Genomic DNA, 16,852 nt, shown 5'->3' with positions numbered 1-16,852 from the left:
TTCATGGAATGCATGAATGGATGATCCAGATCCTGTGATTTCATCCTCTGAAATGTGAATACTTTCTGAATTCCTTCATTCTTGATGAAGGCAGACACCGTTTGGGGGTGTTTTGAGCACGACAAGACATTCATGGAGCATTAGCTTGGACTGAAAAACTAATATTTTGCCAATTTTCAGACATCAAACACTTGCTCAGTCAATTCCAAACTTAAATATTGTCGAGGTCAATTAGAAATTTGAGATTCCCCTGAAGCCCACAAAAAACGCGTGAGCAGGCCTGGAGTGGGATTCATTTTCAGCCCTGGAGTTTCATTGCACAGACCAGCCCAATTTAGTTTTAATGTCGATGTATAATTTTACCCTTATTGGGGTATCAATGTAAACTAGGTTACCATTCCCTCTGAGATTGATATTCATACCTGGGAGGCAAATGGCGATGCACACTCAATAAATTTGCTCCCCTGTATGGGGTGCATCCCTCTTTATTTCAGGATGTTTCTCTTCATGACACCAAGGGCACCAGTTGAGGCAATCTCCGTGCTCTGTGAGGTCATCTCTCCTTCACTACACTTTAATATTACTTAATTATTTAATGCAGAAGTCATTGAGATATATATTTCCTACAACCAATTCAGTCGCATATGCACTAAAATGTAATTTTTCTTAACTTCAGAAATATTTGCAAAACAGTCACTGTGCTGGGAGCCCAAGTCATGTCATTTGCCTCCATGCTGAACTAAAATGTGTCTCAAAGTATCTTGCAAAAGGAGACTCGATGGTTACATAATACACAGTGAGCCTTTTTTGCATAGTTTGGTGTACACTATATAGGGTCCAGCAACCCCCCGCAATGATACACACACACACACACACACACACTTACATACACACAACCCACTGATGATAGGCCACCCAAAATACTGCATGAATCGTGACCAAAAAACAATTTCACTACATTCAAAGCATGCGGTCAGGCAGCACTTGAACAATGACCTAAGGCATCACATCAGAAGAACACATTTCATCATTGAACACTTTTGATAGATTCCAAAAATTAAACATATGTCCATCAGAGAAGCGGAAGTTTAGTCACTTGTGTTACCTGCTAAAGCGTCTTGTCATTGTTGAAGTCAAAATGACGGCGTGCCCGAGCAGGCATCCGTCAGCAAGTGGTCTCATGAGCCTTGCTTTTTTTGTTGTTTTTGTGTTTGTTTTGTCACTTTGTGTTTGTAACACTTTGTGTTACATCGTGTGGACCTGATGTGGACTTTTTTCCGCTTTTTTTTTTGGTCATGACATTCATCAAGGAGGAGACTCTGTGCTTGGTGGTTGCGCCTTCTCGGCAGCATGGGTATACCAGCACTGTTTTTGACTGGGAGGAATGTCGGCGCCATTTGACTGTCGTTGCTGGACAGTCCCGGAGCGCTTGTGTCTTGCACCTGTAATGGGCAGCATTTTTCACAGCCCCGCTTTGTTCAACGTAGAGATCGGTGCTGTTGAACGGTCTGCGGCTGGATGGATGTAAGTCTTGAGGAGCCGACGATGAAAAGAAAGGAGTGTTAGCGCGGACCGCCGATCCGGATTTGGAACTGGGAGTTGCAGCTTGGAGTTTGAAGCGGATTACGTGGGACAGGAGAAGTGAACTAATCTCTTTTCGTCAATGGACGCTTCGTGTTTGCTTTCAAACCTTAGCTTGTAGCAGACGTGTGCACATTTTCAGCATGACGTCTCTGATCCACTGGTGAAAGGACACTTTGATCCTCTCCTCTTTCATCTATAACTGCTTCAGACAACAAAGTGTATGCAGAAAAGTGGTGAAGATTGCACAACTGCTATGTGTCGTGTTGTGTTGTTTTTGTTATTTTGACTTCAAAATGGTGCCGCGAGAGTGGCTGCCTTTCCAGCAGCTCCTATATTTTGTTGTTCTACTTCTTACTTTCATAACTTTGCTGCTGGGAATTGGGAATTTCTCCATTGTGAGACTAATAAAGGTTTTCTTATTACAGATCAGTCATAGTCCACCTTCTGTGTTTCTTACACAGAAAAATTCTCTCTCCCCAAATCAAAGACACTTGAAGCCTTTTTTTTCCATCCTTCCATCCAAGCATTGTACTTGTGTTGTTTTCCTCTTACAGTTTATAAGAGTGTTATTAGGCCAGTGTGAATATTTTCCTCTCTATAAAAAGAAATTGGGATCGTATTCAGAGTTGGAAGGAGGGTGGGGTTTTTTGCCCTCCAAGTGCTTTCTTTTCTTCTTAGATATATGACTGCAGACACATAGACCTGCCTGGAATGGGTAAATGTCGGACTGTATAGAAAAATCCTTGTTCCTACATAGCCATGCAGCAGCTATTTTTCTCCTTTGAAAACTCATATGCATGTCAGGGGCCTCCCATTCGTGTTGCAAAATGGGTGCATTGTTTCGTAGGAAAGACACAAAACACAAGTAAGTGATGAACAATGAGGGAAGGGGAAAGCATTCATGTTTGAGTCCATACATCTGCCTTTTCGACCTGTAAACAAAATCTCGAGAACTGGTGCGGTGGGAAAATAAAGTTGATCAAAAAAAAGACAATAATTTCCACCTACATTAATAGATCAACTATGAGATGACCATATGTGCTTTGTTAAAGGCCAATTGTGAAGTAATTTCATGAAATGCCAAATAGGGTCACAATGAAAGTACTTAAACGTTGTCCACCAAATAAGGCATGAAAAAATAATTTATATGTTGTATATTTGACAAAATAATCGCTTTTCCGAAGTTGGAGCCTGAAAGGGGAGTAACCCGGAAGTGATACGTCACATGGAGAACAGCAATGACAGAGCTCCATACGGCCGAGCTGCAAAGCATTTCAAACAATGATTCAAACAGCGATACAAGCGATCGATCGGGCGCAAGTGAGGACATCCAAGTTTGTGAATAGTTGGAGGAAGAAGAGGAGTTAGGAATTTTACATGTTGTCTGACTCGTGCCAGACGCTAATCAGGATGTAAACAATGTGCCCAGATGACCTGACATGGAATGGAGACAAGACCCATGGAGATGACAAGATTGGTAAAATATAGGCTGGAATTATTTTTCTGATTTGAAGATGCCATCTTCTGATTTGATTTTTCTGATTTGAAGATGCCATCTTCTGATTTGATTTTTCTGATTTGAAGATGCCATCTTCAAATCAGAAAAATAATACCAGCCTATATTTTACCAATCTTGTCATCTCGATGGGTCTTGTCTCCATTCCATGTCAGGTCGTCTGGGCACATTGTTTACATCCTGATTAGCGTCTGGAAGCAGGCATGTGCACATAATTTTATGTTTTTGTCGATCTGATGACATTGTTTAAAGAAAATAATCAGACTTCATGTTCAAGCAGTGAGCCTACTCGTTACTTGAGTATTCTTTTTAGTAAATAATTTTTTGACTTATACTTCAAGAACAATTTGTCTGACTGTCATTTCGACTCATCGCTGATATGAATAGCATCGATCGTGGTTTGCCTCGAGCCGAAAAATAACGTTGCTACCTTCTCTTGTTCAACATTGCTAGCTTCTCGAGTTAGCTTTCGGCTAACGTCGCTACCTTCTACTGTTCATTCCACAAGAGTTGGCAGCTATGCTTTGACAAAATCATCATCATCTATCCAAAAATCACACTTACTTTTTTGCAAGTCCTTGATCATAAGCAGACCGGTTGAGAAAGCAGTCATCTTTGAAGTGGAGATAGCAGAGAACACTCGTCGATGATGCATGAAATTAATTCGCTTCGTGCAAATAAAAAATGTCCATTTAAGTGCCCTGCTATCCTTCGGCCACTGGTACAACTTTTCTGTCGATTGCGAACAGTACATCGCAACACACCGCCGTTGCATCTTACCAACAAGCAATGCAACAATGCTGTTCAATGGAAGGACTTCCCTCGCATTTCTCCATGTGACGTAATTTCCAAAGATTGCCGAAGAAAAGCATTTTCTTTGTCAAGGGCGTTGCTAAGGGTCAACCAAAGAAGCTGGAAGGGTTGCGTTTAAAAAAAATGGAAATATGCTTATAATTGTTCAGTTATTACTCAAACACATGGTTGGCCAACTTCACGTCACACCTTTTCTTTACAGTCTTTACACCTTTTCACCTTTCCAAAGAGATTATGCCGGCTCCCATTGTTTAAATTGAGATTTGAAAGGATTGTGTGTTGAAACAACCACAATATTCCTCTGCCAATTTGAGATGAGAAAGCTGTCGTGGCATTTTAAGGAGGCTTTCTTCTCGTGTCAACATGCGGTAGAGCCAAATCGCTGGTCAATTTGTCGGTCACTGCAAATAACGGCAACAGAGACGCTGCTCTGTGTCTGACAAAATCCAAGGCCGCCATACTCATCATTTTCTGGAAATGTGACGACATTTCAGAGGATTTCAGGAAGCCCCTAATTTACTATGTGACAATAATTTGTTGAACTTTCAAATGAGGCCCAATTTGGACTGAGAATCGCCCCAATTAGAACTAAGAAGCACATCTACACTCCTTACATGCTTTCATGGAAGTGGAAATGATTTCTTTCCAACAGTCTTTTGTCTTCATTTCATTGCGTATTATCTTGGCTGCACGCCTTCTGGTTCTCTTCGGGTTATTTATTCTTTTTTTTTTTGTTTGTTTCAATCAGATTTCAGCTTTGATGTGTTGCCATGCGCATACTACGTCCAATGCCTTCAGAACATCGAGAGCAAGTGTCTGCCGAACCAGATACAGACACACAAACACACACACACACACACACATGCACATGCACACACACACACACACACGCACGTCTAGAGAGTTCAGTTAGGTTGTCCTAATGCATTGAAACAAGACGAGTCATTGGACGCCCCCTCCGTGAGCCGTCAATGGCACAATAAAATCAATGGCACTCAGTTTCCCTTGCCCAGACGCGGCTCACTGGGGCCCCCCTCTGGAGCCAGGCCTGGAGGTGGGGCTCGTTGGCGAGCGCCTGGTGGCCCACACCCATGAGGCCCGTCCGGGCTCAGCCCAAAGAGGCAACGTGGGTCCCCCTTCTCATGGTCTCACCACCCGTGGGAGGGGTCAAATGGGTCGGGTGCAATGCGAGCTGGGTGGCAGCCAAAGGCGGGGACCTTGGCGGTCCGATCCTCGGCTGCAGAAGCTAGCTCTTGGGACATGGAATGTCACCTCTCTGGCAGGGAAGGAGCCCGAGCTGGTGTGTGAGGCAGAGAAGTTCCGACTGGATATAGTCGGATATAGTCGGACTTGCCTTCACACACAGCCTGGGTTCTCTCGAGAGGGGTTGGACTCTCTTCCACTCTGGAGTTGCTCACGGTGAGAGGCGCAGAGCAGGTGTGGGCATGCTCATTGCCCCCCGGCTCAGTGCCTGTACATTGGGGTTCACACCGGTAGACGAGAGGGTTGCCTCCCTCCGCCTTCGGGTTGGGGGACGGGTCCTGACTGTTGTTTGTGCATATGCACCAAACAGCAACTCCACATACCCACCCTTTTGGGAGTCCTTGGAGGGTGTGCTAGAGAGTACTCCTGCTGGGGACTCCCTTGTTCTGCTGGGGGACTTCAATGCTCACGTGGGCAATGACAGTGAGACCTGGAGGGGCGTGATTGGGACGAACGGCCCCCCCGATCAGAACCCGAGTGGTGTTTTGTTATTGGACTTCTGTGCTCGTCACGGATTGTCCATAACGAACACCTTGTTCAAACATAAGGGTGTCCATATGTGCACTTGGCACCAGGACACCCTCTGCCGCAGTTCGATGATCGACTTTGTAGTTGTATCACCGGATTTGCGGCCGCATGTTCTGGACACTCGGGTGAAGAGAGGGGCGTAGCTGTCAACTGATCACCACCTGGTGGTGAGTAGGCTCCGATGGTGGGGGAAGATGCCGGTCCGCCCTGGCAGACCCAAACGTATAGTGAGGGTTTGTTGGGAGCGTCTGGTGGAATCCCCTGTCAGAAATAGTTTCAACTCCCACCTCCGACAGAGCTTTTCCCATGTTTCGGGGGAGGCGGGGGGCATTGAGTCCGAGTCGACCATGTTCCGTGCCTCTATTGTTGAGGCGGCCAATCTGAGATGTGGCCGTAAGGTGGTTGGTGCCTTTCGTGGCCACAACCCCCGTACTCGCTGGTGGACACCAGCATTAAGGGATGCCGTCAAGCTGAAGAAGGAGTCCTATAGAGGCAGCTGACGGGTATCGACTGTCCAAGCGGAACGCAGCTTCTGTCACGTCCCGTGTTTGCCAGCAGGGGGCAGGCTTTTCCTGCCTACCGCCGACACACCTGTCACCCATCAAGGACTAATTACACAGGCTTTATCTTTGTGCTCGGGCAGTTGACTTACTGCCGGAGTACTCAACGCCGTGCCAATTCTCTCGATTATTGCCCTATTCTATTCGTTGCCGTGTAGCCTTGTGATTGTGATTGCGCGTCGTTAAATCTACTATTGTCAATTCCTATTATTACCAACTATATTCCTTGCCATTTTCTCGCAAGCGTTTTCTGTTTATTTCCTTTATTCCTGGTCCTGATTTTGACCAGCGTTTTCTGTTTGTTGCTCCCGGACGGGTACTTTGTGTTTTGTATTAAAATTCATTTGTTCTCGGAACACCTTTTCTTTGTCTGCTTTTTCGGGGATCAACCTCATTATCTTGTTGGGCACGAAGCGATCATTTTATCGCTTCGGACCCAACGTGACAGAATACTCCGGCCACCATGGATCCCGCAGACTTAGAGAAGATTTTTTCCGCTCTGCCCTGCCGAGAGCAACAGTTGAGTCAGCAGGGCCAAGCCATTGCGGAAATCAGCCGCGCGGTTTCCATGCTGGCTCACAGGTTCGATGATTTCGAACCCCGTCTTGTACGGGTGGAGGAACGGAGAGCACCTCCCTCCGTGATTCGTCCTGCCACCCCTGAGGGACCCGCATCATTTCCCACAATGATGAGGGAGCCTTCGCTTCCACACCCCCCACGTTACGGGGGTGAGCACGGGCAGTGTGGGTACTTCCTCCACCAGTGCTCGCTCGTTTTCGACCAGCAACCTTCCCTCTATGCTACTGACGCCGCGAAGGTGGCATATATTATGAGCCTGTTGACAGGTCCGGCGGCGTCATGGGCGATGGCGACAAGCGACGCGAAGCCGAGCCTCCGGTCTTCTTTCCACGGCTTCGTGGCGGCGTTTCGGGATGTTCCACCATCCCGTGCGGGGCAGAGAGGCTGAGGGCCGGCTACTTGAACTCCACCAGGGGAGGCGATCGGTTGCGGACTACTCCATCGAGTTCCAGATTCTGGCTGCCCAGAGTGGCTACGGCGACCGGGCGCTGTGCGGACTGTTTCGTCGTGGATTAAACACCGAGCTCAAGGATGAGCTGGCGACTCGCGACCACAGCCGACTCCAACCTGGAGGAGTTAATCGAGCTCTCCCTGCGACTGGACAACCGCCTGAGAGAGAGAAACCGGGAGCGGGGAGGTGATCGTTCTCCGTCCCGGAGTGCCACGTACTGCGGGGAGGAGCCGATGCAGCTGGGTGGCAAAAACGTTGGACCGGAGCAGAGACGGCGCCGATTCGACGATCGGGCTCGGTCTGACAGCTGTCAACGGGGACCTCATGCTGCTCCCAGCCGACCGGGACATTCCCCATCCTCGCCCTCCAAAAACTGTGAGTCCCGACCCCGCGCAGAGTTCCCCACGCCTCGGCGAACTGACTCCCGGCCGGGACACACCGGGAGACTGGAACTCGAGGGCGAGATATTTGAGGGGTCCCGGTCGCAGCGGGTTAGCGCTCTGATAGACTCGGGGGCTGATGGTTGTTTTATGGATACCGACTTCGCCGCTGACCTGGGCTGTTATGTCGAGAAGTTGGCCGATAAAGAGCGGGTTTGTGATCTCGATGGACGCCTCCTGGGGGACGTGACGCAAAGAACAGAACCACTAAAACTAAAATTATCCGGTAACCATGTTGAGCATCTACGGTTCTATTTAATGCAGTGTCGTAACGCCCCGGTTATTCTCGGCTTGCCCTGGCTCAGGACTCACAACCCCGTAATTTCCTGGGAGCGTCCGGCAATAGAGAGTTGGAGCCGGAACTGTTATGAACGTTGTCTAGGATCAGCCGTAGGGCAGCACGAACGTGCCGGTGACGACATCCCCGAAACTATCTGCCTTGACGGAGTGCCAGACTGCTATCACGACTTGCGACAGGTGTTCAGCGAGGATCGCGCACGCCCCTTGCCCCCGCACCGACCCTACGATTGCGCCATAGACCTGCAGGCGGGCGCTCCGTTGCCAACCTCACGGCTGTATCAGGTGTCCAAACCCGAGCGCGAGGCACTCACGGAATACATCAACAGCTCGCTCGCTGCAGGTCTAATTAGACCATCGCGATCGCCGTTAGGTGCGGGGTTTTTCTTTGTTGAGAAAAAGGACAAATCCCTGCGACCGTGTGTGGACTATCGAGGTCTGAACGACATCACGGTAAAAAATAAGTATCCGCTACCGTTGCTAGACTCCGCCTTCGCTCCTTTACAATCAGCCACAATCTTTTCAAAATTAGATTTACGCAGTGCCTACCACCTGGTTCGCATCCGGAAAGGTGACGAGTGGAAGACTGCTTTTAAGACCCCGCTCGGCCATTTTGAATATCTGGTTATGCCCTTCGGGCTGACAAATGCTCCCGCCGTTTTTCAGAATCTCATCAACGACGTGTTGAGAGACATGCTGAACATTTTCTGTTCCGTCTATCTCGACGATATTTTAATTTTTTCCCAATCTATCCAAGAACACAAGCGACACGTCAGACTGGTATTGCAGCGTTTATTAGAGAACAGGCTCTTCGTCAAGGCAGAGAAGTGTGAATTCCATGTACCTGTCATCTCCTTTCTGGGGTTTATTATTGAGCAGGGCAAGCTGAGAGCAGACCCCACCAAGACGGAGGCGGTGACGAACTGGCCAACTCCGACTAACCGGAAGGAGTTGCAACGCTTCTTGGGGTTCGCAAACTTCTACCGTCGTTTTATTCGCGGCTACAGCCAAAAGGTACTCCCGTTGACCCGTCTGACGTCCACAAAGATCCCATTCAAATGGGATTCGGCTGCGGAGTCTGCATTTTCTGGCTTAAAGGCCGCATTCACAAATCCCCCGGTGTTGCACCATTCTAACCCGGACTTCCCGTTCGTCGTAGAGGTGGACGCCTCGGATTCAGGGGTCGGGGCTGTTCTGTCCCAGCGTTCCCCGGTCGACCAGAAATTGCACCCCTGCGCCTTTTTCTCTCGTCGACTCAGTACAGCAGAGTCCAACGACGACGTGGGCAATCGTGAACTGCTAGCTGTAATCGTCGCCCTACAGGAATGGCGCCACTGGCTCGAGGGGACTAAGGAACCGTTCACGGTCTACACCGACCACAAGAACTTGGAATATCTCCGCTCTGCTAAAAGACTCAACCCCCGTCAGGCCCGTTGGGCACTATTCTTAACCCGGTTTAATTTCATCCTCACATACTCTCCTGGCTCTAAGAACACCAAGCCCGATGCCCTTTCCCGTCTCCACGACCCCGTGGAGAGGGACCGGTCACCAGAGACCATCCTCCCGACCCGGTGCATCGTGGCGTTGAGGTGGGAGATTGAACAGAAGATCCAGGAGGCCCTGGATGGTGTCCAGGTCCCGGCTGGATGCCCCGCAGGGAGGTTGTTTGTACCCCCACCTCTGCGCTCGGAGGTGTTGCAGTGGGGGCACGGGTCCAAGGTGGCCTGCCATCCTGGGGTGAACCGGACTGTGCATCTCGTCACCCAGCGGTTCTGGTGGCCGGAGCTTCGGAAGGATGTGGTGGACTATATCAATGCCTGCTCCGCCTGCGCCTGCGGCAAGGTCTCACATAGGCCTCCGGCAGGCCTGCTCCAGCCGTTGCCCATCCCTCCTCGACCTTGGTCACACATCGCCCTGGATTTCGTCACGGGCCTTCCTCCATCCCGTGGGCGGTCGGTCGTCCTCACCATCGTGGACCGGTTCTCTAAGGCGGCTCATTTTGTTCCGCTGTCTAAGTTGCCGTCTGCACTGGAGACCGCCGACCTCCTAGTCCAACACGTCTTCCGTCTCCATGGGATCCCGATGGACATCGTCTCGGACCGGGGGCCCCAGTTCGTGTCCCGCGTATGGAAGCGGTTCTGCCGATCCCTCGGGGCCACGGTCAGTCTGACCTCAGGATATCACCCCCAGTCCAACGGACAAGCCGAGCGTGCCAACCAGGATATGGGGGCGGCCCTCCGCTGTGTATGCCTGCGCAGTCCCTCCTCCTGGGTCGACCATCTACCGTGGGTGGAGTACGCACACAACACCCTCGTCTCTTCAGCCACTGGTAGGTCCCCCTTCATGTCGGCCTACGGGTATCAACCGCCGCTGTTCCCGTCCCAGGAAGGACAGGTGGAGGTCCCGTCTGTGCAGCATCACCTCAAGCGAGCCCACCGCGTATGGAAAGAGGCCCGAGCTGCATTGGCCCGCACGGCGACCCGGAACCAGCAGATCGCGGACCGTCGTCGGCGCCCGGCACCTACTTACGTGGTGGGGCAGGAGGTGTGGCTGGCTACGAGGGATCTCCGCCTGGCCGGCACGTCCGCGAAACTGGGGCCCCGATTCACTGGTCCGTTCGTGGTCGAGTCCATCGTCAGCCCCGTCACGGTCAGGCTCCGGCTGCCGCCCGCCATGAAGGTTCACCCCGTGTTCCACGTTTCCCTGCTCAAACCAGTGGTTTCCAGTCCCTTGGCTCCGCCTTCCACTCCGCCCCCCCCCCCCCCCCCCGCGGGTCGTCGACGGTGACCCGGTGTACACGGTTCGTACCATCCTGGACTCTCGGCGCAGGGGTAAGGGTTTCCAGTATCTGGTCGACTGGGAGGGCTACGGGCCTGAGGATCGGCAATGGGTGCCCCGCTCCTGGATCCTTGATCCGTCCCTTCTGCGCGACTTCCACGCAGCTCATCCGACCAAGCCGGGTAGGCCGCCGGGAGGCGTCCGTTGAGGGGGGGGTACTGTCACGTCCCGTGTTTGCCAGCAGGGGGCAGGCTTTTCCTGCCTACCGCCGACACACCTGTCACCCATCAAGGACTAATTACACAGGCTTTATCTTTGTGCTCGGGCAGTTGACTTACTGCCGGAGTACTCAACGCCGTGCCAATTCTCTCGATTATTGCCCTATTCTATTCGTTGCCATGTAGCCTTGTGATTGTGATTGCGCGTCACTAAATCTACTATTGTCAATTCCTATTATTACCAACTATATTCCTTGCCATTTTCTCGCAAGCGTTTTCTGTTTACTTCCTTTATTCCTGGTCCTGATTTTGACCAGCGTTTTCTGTTTGTTGCTCCCGGACGGGTACTTTGTGTTTTGTATTAAAATTCATTTGTTCTCGGAACACCTTTTCTTTGTCTGCTTTTTCGGGGATCCACCTCATTATCTTGTTGGGCACGAAGCGATCATTTTATCGCTTCGGACCCAACGTGACAGCTTCGGTGGTCGCCGAGGCAAAAACGCGAGCGTGGGAAGAGTTCGGTGAGGCCATGGAAGCCGACTTCCGGACGGCTTCGAGGAAATTCTGGTCCACCATCCGACGTCTCAGGAGGGGGAAGCAGTTCACCACTAACACTGTGTACAGTGGGGATGGGGCGCTGCTGACTTCGACTCGGGACGTTGTGAAAGGGTGGGCAGAGTACTTTGAAGACCTCCTCAACTCCACCAACACATCTTCCTTGGGGGAAGCAGAGTCTGGGGACCCTGAGGTGGGCTCTCCTATCTCTGTGGCTGAAGTCACCGATGTGGTTAAAAAGCTCCTCGGTGGCAAGGCCCCAGGGGTGGATGAGATCCGCCCGGAGTTCCTCAAGGCTCTGGATGTTGTGGGGCTGTCCTGGTTGACACGCCTCTGCAACATCGCGTGGTCAACGGGGAGAGTGCCTCTGGATTGGCAGACCGGGGTGGTAGTCCCTCTTTTTAAAAAGGGGGACCAGAGGGTGTGTTCTAACTACAGAGGGATCACACTCCTCAGCCTCCCTGGTAAAGTCTATTCAGGGGTGCTGAAGAGGAGGGTCCGTCAGGAAGTCGAGCCTCAGATTGAGGAGGAGCAGTGTGGTTTTTGTCCCGGCCGAGGAACAGTGGACCAGCTCTAGACCCTGAGCAGGGTCCTCGAGGGTATGTGGGAATTCGCCCAACTAGTCTACATGTGTTTTGTGGACTTGGAGAAGGCGTTTGACCGTGTCCCTCGGGGAGTACTGTGGGGGTTGCCTCGTGGGTATGGGGTACCAAACCCCCTGATATGGGCTGTTCGGTCACTATACCACCGATGTCAGAGTTTGGTTCGCATTGCCGGCAGTAAGTAGGAATCGTTTCCAGTGAGGGTAGGACTCCGCCAAGGCTGCCCTTTGCCGGTGATTTTGTTCATAACCTTTACGGACAGAATTTCTAGGCGCAGCCAAAGCTTTGAGGGGGTCCGTTTTGGTGGCCTCAGTATTGCATCCCTGCTTTTTGCAGATGATGTGGTGCTGTTGGCTCCTTCAAACGGGGCTCTCCAACTCTCACTGGAGTGTTTCACAGCCGAGTGTGAAGCGGTTGGGATGAAAATCAGCACCTCCAAATCTGAAACCATGGTCCTCAGTCGGAAAAGGGTGGAGTGCCCCCTCCGGGTCGGGGGGGGAGATCTTTCCCCAAGTGGAGGAGTTTAAGTACCTTGGGGTCCTTGTTCACGAGTGAGGGCAGGAGGGCGCGGGAGATCGACAGGCGGATCGGTGCAGCGTCTGCTGTTGTGCGGACGTTGTATCAGTCTGTCGTGGTGAAGAAGGAGCTGAGCCAAAGGACGAAGCTCTCAATCTACCGGCCGATCTACGTTCCAACCCTCATCTATGGTCACGAGCTATGGGTCGTGACCGAAAGAACGAGATCCCGGATACAAGCGGCCGAAATAAGCTCGGTCATCCGGGAGGGGCTCAGAGTTGAGCCGCTTCTCCTCCACATCAAGAGGAGCCAGATGAGGTGGCTTGGGCATCTGATTCGGATGCCTCCTGAACGCCTCCCTGGTGAGGTGTTCCGGGCATGTCCCACCGGGAGTAGGCCCCGAGGAAGACCCAGGACACGCTGGAGAGACTATGTCACCCAGCTGGCCTGGGAACGCCTCGGGATCCCACGAGGAGAGCTGGAAGAAGTAGCTCGGGAGAGTGAAGTCTGGGCTTCCCTGCTAAAGCTGTTGCCCCCGCAACCCGGCCCCGGATAAGCGGTACAAGATGGATGGATGGATGGAGTCATTGGATAAATGCTGGTTTTGTCCCGCCCGTCGGACGCTCAGCGTCTCTGGGAGTCTATGGACAGTGGGCGATTATGGGCTGGCCCGGAAAAAAAACCTTAGCTTTTCTGCATGATGATTGGAAGATCTGTCTAAGGCTGAATCTCTTTTTGATTGACAGCAAAATGAGCCAATCTTATGGTGTCTTATGGAATCTTATGGTGAAGGCATCCTTTTTATTTTTTTGAAAAGGAACGGAGAGTAGAATTCACGTACAAATAAACAGACACATTTTATGATGTAGGCCAAAATTGAGATTCCCCTCCTTGACAGACCAGCATCCGCCACTGGTTCCAGGGTACATCAAAAGGTGAAAGTTTTTATATTGGTAAAATTTGATTGTGAAGTATTATATTTTGCTGTAGAGGGTTGGAGTTCTTGAAGTGATATATTGGAAGGCAACTGTTTTTTTTTCTTTCTATGTTTTCTTCAAATACGTAAAATGCTCTTCTTTAAAGCCAAGTAACACATTGGCCGCTTTTCGTATCGATGCAGTGGTTTGCATGTGGAACATTGTTTCGAGACCCCGTGTTTATGTAAAGAAAAAAAAAGATCTGACGATCCCATTTATTGAAACAGCACGGCATACTGTCACCTTACTCTCCTGTAAAGGGTCCTCATGAACTTCATTTGGCTTTGTGTCTGCCCAGTAACAGAAGCTTTGAAATTGGGCCTCATCTGACATCCTTAACATGCTTCGAAATTCATCATCATTGTTTATGTTTGTTATCATTTGTTGACAGAATTCTAATCGCAGCTGGTAATCGTTTTCCTTCGGTTGTTGCACTATCTGCAGCTTGTATGGAAAGCATTTCAAATTTAAAGTAAGAATCCTGCGAACACTCAGCTAGGACATTTCAACCACAGCTGCTTGCTTTCGAAATGAACACCATGGGCCCCGTGAGACAGACTCGCATACAATATCAATGCTCTGTGGAGTACGAGCACTTCTTGGTCTTCGTGTTGGTTTCTTCTTTTGATGAGATCCAGTCTCTTCAAGGTTAATCTATCACTGTTTTTCAGATTTTTTATCATACACTACTTCCTGTTCTACTGATCCATGGTTACTAAAATAGCAGTGTGTTTACTTGCTGCTATTTCACAGGCACTGACTCGCAGTGCTGACCATGTAATACACACACTTCAATAATGCATGCATGTTTTTTTCCTATAATAATGCATGTTTTTTTTGGGGGGGGGGTGACCCCACATTATCCATTGTATTGAGTAAGTTGCTTGACGCGACAGAATAAAACAATGACTGGAAAAGTGCCACTGCCCAATTTTATTGACCAGGAAGTGGGCCGCCTGCCATTGCTTCTCTTTGTTTGCATATGAAACACTGCGTCAAGAATGAAATCTTTCGAAAATAGAATTGATTTCCCTTCTTACTGTGATAATCAGAAGTGACGCTGTGGAAGGGATGGCGACGTTTTGCTTTGTCTTGTTTTTTCTGGGAAATAGTCCTGCTCAGCCGTGCTCTGCAAACCTCATCCACAATAATATGAATGTTGTTAAATGTCGGATTGTCCCTATTTAAATAAAAAATGATTATCCTTTCAAATAGTCCATCGATTAATACATTTTGGTTTGCATTTAAAGTGTATTTTGAAACGATTTTTTTCTTGATGACTGTTCATTCCCCAATTGTGGTTTACTTGGTTTGTTTTGTATTGTCTCATGATTCCAAACATTAACAAAACAACTAAACAACAATTAACAATTATTAAGGACAGACACAATGGATTTGAACACATCCAATGGTTTTGGCAGGGTCAACTAATCTTGGGAGATTTATGTTAGGAGCATTATTCTCATTGTGTTGATAAAAGACCCCATTTATGCAATGGGTTATTTTTAGGGAACATCTGACGTAGAGTTCCTTCTGTGTCTTGATGGAAAACATGACTTTTAATGTCCCATCAAATTATGCACAGTATAATGCACTGCAAGAAATGAATCGTACTTTCTCATTTCCCACCACTGATGTGTGCCCTTACATCAGGGATGTGCAAAGTCTGTCCTCAACGGCCACCATCCTGCCTGTTTTCCAGCTCTCCCGGGAGCAACACACCTGATTCAAATCATCAGGATTGCTCGAACGCTGCTTCAGAGCTGGCTGATGAGCTGATCATTTGAATCAGGTGTGTTTCAGCCGGGAGAGATGGAAAACAGGCAGAACGGCGGCCCTCCAGGCCCGGAGCTGGAAAGCACGTATCTTTTCTTAATGTAAGTCTTACGTTTAAAAAAAAGATACGTGCTTTGGTGGTTTCATTAAGTTTGCTATTTCGAGTGATGTAAAGTGTGTTGCATAAAATGGAGAGCTTCTCCTCATATTTTGAGCATCTTGTGAAGCTGGAAAAGGTCAACTCAACATTGGGAAGTCCAAGATTGTTTATTTTATTATTATTTTGTTTTACTTCTATTGTCACCGGACATTACACATGACTGTTGAGTGGCTTGCTTGCAGTTCCGTTTGTTGCCTGGCTCTTTGCAGTGCGGTGGGCTGTTTTTTTAGGGCTCTTTTGCTCTTCAGGTTGGCCAGGCCTGGTGTAGACCAGGAACAGGGACACGGTGGCCAGCGGAAATCTCAGACGTGTGAAGACGTGTGAATCTTCCCAAAAGGATGGTCGGTCGTGTCGGTCAACCAACCACCGTCGCTTGTTTTCATTGCGAGACGTCCGCCTTCTACACATCCAACCATCTTTTTCCTGCTGTGCTTATTCTCAAGGTCATAATTATGCTTGGGTTTATCGGAGCTGGCTTTTGGGAATGGGCTGGGTATAATCTGAACTGGTTTCCTAAGGAACATATTGAAAAATAAACACTCACACTCACATCCACACCGATGGACAATTTAGCATCTTCCGAAAAGACCAACAACTCAGAGATGTCCCCAATCCATCTCTCTTGTCCCACTTCAGGAAAAGATCACGACATGGCTGATGGGAAGAACCAAATTTGAGGTGTTGCTTTGAATAAGAACCATTTAGCTAGCTCCATTGTTCTCATTACAAACGTGTCCTCAGCAACATTCCCTCCGTCAGTGTCCCACACATTAGGCGTCAAAACACAGGAAGGGGAGAAAAGGCATGCTCGGATAATTGCTGTGTAAATCATGCCAATCAAGTCAGGGATATTACCCAAACATTCAGTCTGATGGGTTCCATGGTGGAAAACGCATCTCAAGGGTGCGCACACACATCTGTCCATTTGGCAGATGCAAAACACACATACTCTTAAAAAGAAATGTCTTGTATATCGCTGGTGTCGAGCCAAAAGTTCCTGTGTCACAATTTGGTTGCTTGTTTTTTTTCACTTTGGTGCTGTAGGTCAATCCAGATATGTGTGTGTTCTTTTTTTCAAATTTTTGACGATTCCTACGCGGTGCAAATGGCTTGCTTTCTTTTGACGATACAATGTGAATGCCTGGAACAAACATACCGTTTCTCTGAGACCTGAAACGTGAGGATTTTGGAGGTACCAGAATTCCGCCTGACACCAGCAATGTGCACTTATAAGAATGT

The sequence above is a fragment of the Hippocampus zosterae genome, chromosome 2 (assembly GCF_025434085.1).
Source record: "Hippocampus zosterae strain Florida chromosome 2, ASM2543408v3, whole genome shotgun sequence".
Taxonomy (NCBI): domain Eukaryota; kingdom Metazoa; phylum Chordata; class Actinopteri; order Syngnathiformes; family Syngnathidae; genus Hippocampus; species Hippocampus zosterae.
This window is presented reverse-complemented; position numbering follows the sequence as displayed.